The sequence below is a fragment of the Pteronotus mesoamericanus genome, unplaced genomic scaffold (assembly GCF_021234165.1).
Source record: "Pteronotus mesoamericanus isolate MK-2021 breed Mesoamerican mustached bat unplaced genomic scaffold, CSHL_Meso_final contig_68, whole genome shotgun sequence".
Classification (NCBI taxonomy): domain Eukaryota; kingdom Metazoa; phylum Chordata; class Mammalia; order Chiroptera; family Mormoopidae; genus Pteronotus; species Pteronotus mesoamericanus.
In genome coordinates this window covers 27,300,083-27,306,962 of record NW_026555234.1, presented here as the reverse complement: position 1 = coordinate 27,306,962, position 6,880 = coordinate 27,300,083, and positions in this window count along the sequence as shown.

Below are 6,880 nucleotides of genomic sequence, written 5' to 3'. Positions count from 1 at the left end.
CCCCCTCTTCTATCCCCCTCCTGATTACTACATGGTTTTCCATGCCCATGAGTTGTTTTTACTTTTGGCTCAATCCCTCCACCGCCAAAGCACCCCCACCCAGAGCTTTCAACCTGCTCTTTATCTATGAGTCCCTCTCTAGTTTGCTTGTTAGTTCAGTGTGTTATTAGATTCCACATATGAGTGAAATCATGTGGTAGTTGTCTTTCTCTGACTGGCTTATTTCACTTAGAATGATAATCCCCAGGTACTTCTATGCTGTCGCTTCTGTGTTTAGTATTCAGTGAGCATCCTTCCAACTGTTTTATGAGGTAGATGTTATTACTATTCTCAACTTATATCTGGGGTAACAGAGATTTAAAAATTTAAATGCTTGCTTGAAGTCACATAATTAGTGATGAGAAATAAAGAAAGGATTATAAAAATTAGTGATTTGGGCTTAATAAAAACTCTCGATTACTTTGGGGATGTTCAAAAGTTATAGCCTTTATCATGCCTTCTAGAATTCAAATGATTCAGGTAAATCTTTTTATTTGCAATGAGAATAGCAATAAAAATAATTCTCTGCAACCTAGCTATGTCCACCTTCCTTTTTATCTTAGATTGCAGGAGTAGACCATGCATTGGGAACTGATGCTACTCACCCTAGACAGGATTTAAAAGCAAGGATCTTTCAAAAACAGACTCCTTCATTCTCAGAGTTAAAGAGGACTTCAGAAAGTTGATTGCAAGAAACCGTTGAGGAAGGGGTTGAAGAGAAAAATTAGACCAGTTCTAGGCTCCTCCAGAATGATGCCCCTGCAACATCCTTCTAAAGACTCTTATTTATAAAGAGCATTACCATTTATGTGGCTATTTTCTGTAAAGACTCAGGGATTTGAGAAGAGGGCCACAACTTATTCAACCTTCCATCCCAGCATCATGGAAGTTGTTAGGCTTATGCATTCTCTTATTTGATTTTTAAAACAAATTTGTGAGGTAGCTGGAGGCATTTTTCTTTAAACATTTTTAAGAATGAGAACACTAATTTTCCACTACCCCCAGCTAGTAAGTAGGAAGCCTAGGTTTTAGACAAACATATTGCCACTGCAGGTTCAGAATTCTTTCACCCATACTGAACTTACTCAAAATTTAGGCAGACCTATAATTCAATAAGGATAAGAATAGATATCATCAAATTAAAAAAATGACACTTGTATTATCTACAGTAATAAAGAATGAATGGCTCAGATCCTTTACCTTGCTCTATTGCAGTGAGGTTTACTCTGCTAACATTATCGCGCATTCAGTCAATGTATATTTTAAATCATTTTGTTTTGCAAAAAACTGTTCTGGGAATGATGCAAAAAGGGAAGTCAAGCCTCATTTTCTAATGGAAAATAATCATAATGAAACTAATCTTTATTCCCTAAGTGCAATGGCATTCTTGCGGTAGGTTGCTTCTCAGAAGAACGATTAGTTGGTTTTCCAGGTTATAAAATAGTGAGCAAAACTTGTTTTAAAATTACTATTGCTTGAATGGTTTTATTCTCTTTTAGAGTCCTTTGAGGAAGAAATGGTATGAAAAGATTCTCCATTGAACTGGATTTTGGGAGTGTATACAAATGAAAACACTTAAAAATTCTCTAATGTTTCCTCTTTAGAAATGGATACTATTCCATCTGCAATAGTTATTAAATTTGATGTTTAATGGTTTTGTGTTTGTCCCTGGAATATTTTTGGTTGTGAACGTTCAAAGGCATATCACATATGTTTCCCATACTCAAAAGATTTACTCGTGTAAACTTGTTGAGACTCTCTCTCCTTTTTTTCTCTGCCTTTTCCCAAAGTGTAGCAGAAAAACTGTTACCAATTTCTAAATAGAACAGACTCATTTTGACATTCAGTCACAAATTCCTGCTGAGCATCTCTACATGCTAGGCCTTTCTAGATTACGGGATACAGCAACAGACAAAACTTTAAAACATCTCGGCATTAGAGAAACATATTTTTGTAATAAGAGAAAAATTGTTGCCAAAAAATCATGAGAGACCAGAATTACAAATATACCAAGCAGGTGAATAAAAGGATGAATAATTAATAACCATTCAGAAAACAAACAGTAACTGAACATTAGACTTGAAATCAAATGAGCCAAACCCATTGGGTTTGCCCGTTCTTCCGTGTTGCAAGTTATCTTCCCCAGGCAGAAGGACTCTCAAAGCCTTTGCATGGAGGTCGTTTGCATAATAGTTTCTCTTTTTTCCTTTTTTACCTAGTAAACTGATTTAGAATATTCTTATTATTTCCAGCATTGGCCTGTTAAAAATCAGTCTCTGTAATATAATAAAGAACCGTAGATTTATTTAAATATTATAATATATTTATTGGTTTATGCAACCCTTGTGAACATAGGTTTCTGGAGTTTGGATTAGACCATGACAAGTCTGGTTCAAATTGAAATACATAAAAGCAACAATGATAATAAAACAGCAAGAAGAAGAACAACAAATCTCTTAGATTCTTTAAATACATGATGTTTATTTCTTTAAGGCACCCCAGGATTCTTGCCTATCTAGAGGATGGGTCTTGGTAGCTTTGCCAGTGATCATTTGAATGTCTGAAAACATTTGCTGTTTTCACAAAAGGAGTCCCTCTTGTTCGCTATAATGTTTTCCTTTAGATTTAAAATTGAATTAATGTACATGTTACATTATAAATTAATTTCTATATCTTCCTGTGATAAAAATAAAAATTTATCAGAACTTTTATCAGACTATTAGATAAAAGAGTAATATTCTTGGGACTTTGGTATCTCCCTTTTGCTAGGGTCCATTGAAAAGTTTAAACTTGGTCAAAAATAGACTATTATGATAAGAGAATTGCTAACTAAGAAGCAAATAGTATTTCTGATAAGATGCATAAATAATTTCTGAAAGAAAAAAGAGACTGACTCCTTTTCTAAGAAAGCAGTAACCTAGTCCACCAGAGCATTGCCGGTCAAGTGACCTTTAACCAGACGTTCCTTTTTCCCCCTACACATTTTAATAACAAAATGTTTAACTATCAACTCTTTCAATAATTTTTCTAATTTTTCCTCGAAGTATCTCAACTGGGAGATAAATATCCTTTCAATGAATAGTTTTGAGAAAACTGGATGCTCACATATAAAAGAATGAAGTTGACCCTTACCTTACACTTTATACAAAATTGACTCAAAACTGATCATAGACCTAAATGTAAGAGCTTAAAGTATAAAACTCTTAGAAGAAAAGAGGCATAAATCTTTGTGACCTTTGTTTAGGCAATTTTTTTTTGTTTTTTGATTTTTGTTTTTTTGCTATGATATCAAAAATACAAATAACCAAAGAAAAAACAGATACATTGGATTTTATTGACATTAAAAACTTTTGTGCTACAAAGGCCTCCATCAAGAAAGATAACTCACAAAATGGTAGAACATATTTTCAGAACATATATTTGATAAGAAATTTCTATCTAGAATATAAAAAGGATTCATACAACTCAACAATAGAAAGGCAAATAAACCAATTAATAAGTTGGCAAAGAAACCGAACAGACTTGTCTCCAGAGAGGATACAAATGACAAACAAGCACATAAAAAGTTGCTCAACATAATTAGCCATCAGGGAAATGCAAATCAAAACCACAGTAAGATTCTCTTCACACTCACTAGGATGGGTATAATTTTTTTTAAAGATGTACAATAACAATATAGGTGAGGATGTGGACGAATGAGGATCCTTGTACATTGCTGACAGGAATGCAAATGAGGAAATTGCTTAGGAAAAGATTGTGGCAATATCTTAGCAAACTATAGGGGGATTTTCATATGACTCTGCAATTTTACTTCTAGGTATAAATCCGAAACAACTGAAAACTATGCCCACACAAAAAAAAACTTGTGCCCAAATGGTCATGTTAATATTATTCGTAAGAGTCTAATAGTGGAGATACCCAGACACCTATCAACTGATGAATGAATAAGCCACACATGGGATATCTGTACAATGGGAAATTACTTAAAAGTAAAAATAAATAGAATATTACATGTTCCAGATTGAATGAACCTTTAAAATATTATACTAAGTAAAATAAACCAGGCACAAAACCACATATTGTATGAATCTATTTATTTGGAATTTCCAGAATAAGCAATTCCACATGAACATAAAGTACATTAGCGGCTACTTAGAACTGGGTCCAGGAATGTAAGGATGATGGGAGAGAAACTATTGCTAATGGTTATAGAGTCTTCTGAAGGTAATGGAAATGTTCGAAAAGTACATAGTGATGATGGTTGCACAACTTCATGAAAATCCTAAAAACCACCAAACTGTGCACTGATAATAGTGAATTTTATAGCATGTGATTTATATTTCAATATAACTGTTAAAATGAGAACTATTTGAATTGGCCTGTTAGAGGCCATTTATAGTGAAGAAAAATTATAATAAAACTTCAAGGTGTAATTATAAACAAATTACTAGCAAAGTATTTTAAATACTAGGCATAATATATACAAAAATAAGAATATTAATATCCCTTAGTCCAATTGCTTTGGAGCTTTGCTACTTTATGGCAGCTCATTATCCTTCAGAAAAAGCAATCTACCGCATCTTTTTAAATAATAATGAGAACAATTTTTTTCATAATTAAAATAATCATAGCTTAATTTTACCTGTTGTAAACTGAGACAGCTAATTGGAATCTAATGAATAAACTGGACTAACAAGGAAAATGGGAACAGACTCGTAGATGGCTAGCCAGATGACAGCTAGTGGTGGGGAGGGAGGTTGGGGGGGTGGAGAGAATGAGCAAAAAAGAAAAAGGACTCACAGACATGGACACAGCGTGGTGATTGCTGGAAGGAGGGGATATAAGGGGAATAAATGATAATGGAAAAAAAACACAATAAAGATTAAATTAAAAAAAACAAAAGGAAGAAAGAAAAAAACAAACAAACTAAGCTTTTCTGAATTGACACCTATTTGATTCCCAGTTAAGATTTGTTTCATTGAGAAAGAGAGATTTTTTCCAGTAGACAAGAAACACTATTTTTCACCTTTGGAGTCTTTTCTTCTAGAGTGTTCTCAATTTGATTCTCAAACCTTGTTCATCTACCACCCTCCATTCATGTGTCTCTGAGATCTCCTCTCTTAAAGAAAGCAAAGTCTGTCAAGACATCTAACCTACTCTATTATCTTCAGGCTCAGATGCACAACCCTAATATGTTCATCGACCATAACTAGAACTTTGTCCCCATAGTAAACACTTCTCTAGTCCACAGAATCTTTTTCTAATAATTCTCATCCCACCTAGGCAGTCATGTCTATACAGTGTGATCTTATCCTTCTAACCATAGATGATTGTCTAGGGACAGACACAAAACAAAAGCTCACCCAATTGTATTCTCCAAATGCATTCCAGGAAGAAGTCTAATAAATTGTTTCATGTGATACTTATGATTAATGTTTGGTTCTGTGGAAACACATAGTATAGATTCTAAATCCAGGCATGGGGAGTGCATAACCAGGCCCAGAGAACAGAGGAGAAAGAAAAGAAATTGCAATGTTGGACTATTCCAGATTCTTCTTTGCTTTAAAAATCTGATATTCACAGAATCCCTCCACTTTGTTAGGAAGTTCCTATTCTTCAGTACAGTGATGCCTAGAGAGTGGTAAGAAGGGAGATGCGCCATAGTCAGTTGTTCTTCCACTTCCTCAACATCATTTGATCTTCTGATGACTTGCTCAGCAGGATTTACATTTACACCCCTGGGATCCAGAGCAGGCCAGAAGGACAGGGAAAGAAGAAAGTACCTGCAGAGTATTGTGGGGATTTCCATTTCTGAAAAACAAATAAAAAACATAAAAAAAACGCAATGTGCTTATTTTAGATGCATGAGAAGGAAAGCATCATTGGAATTGAGGTACACATTATTCATATGATTTATAGTGCATTGATATCAAAAAAGGATATAAATATTACATTTTCTTTTTGAAAATATCACAATAAGCTTAAGAATGCAAGAACAAATACAACTTTTGGGGTAAATAACCTTTTAAGAATTGGAACACATTTGAAAACTCAGGTTACTAAAAATATTCTTATCCCAGTAATAAAATATGCTTGTTTAATTACATACCTGCTCAGCTATTTTAGAAACTATACTTCTTTGGCAATTGAGAAAACAAAAATTGGACATCATTAACCTTGAATGTCTGAGGGCATATGTTATTTATGCTGAGTATAAAATAATTGAATCCAAGTCTAGACACTCGGGAACAATTACAGTGTATGCTGTTTACTTTTTATATTCTGTGATACACATTGGGAAAGCCATTACTCCTCATCTTAAAAACAAAATAAAATCCTCTTTAGATCTTTTTTTGTTTTGGTCACCTAGCTTCATCTTTTATATCACCTATTTCTCTCTACCACTACATGTTCATCTCTGTTCATTAACTGAAACTAGTAAATTTTTTTCAGACATTAGTTTCTCTGGACTATTTGATGCAGCCATTCCTTTGCATGTTTTCCATAACACCAATCGCTCACAGTTCTCAGCTTTTCATTTTTTTCAGTCTTACTTTAATCCATATAATTTAATTCCCATTTAGCTTAATTAAGTTTTATTTTCTGGAGATCTATTATATTATGCTTCAAGCACCCAGTCAGGAGTTGAGAATATTAAGATCAATAAATAGGCATTTCCCATTAAGTAACTCACTATCTAATTAGCAAGATAATATGTCTACAAGCAATTGGCCGTGAAAGCGCATAATTAGGTTGCTTCTCCATAACTGATGGGGTCAGGAAAGGCCATTCAGGATAAGTGGCAGATGATCTGATGGGAGATATTGTTGGTGACACCTTT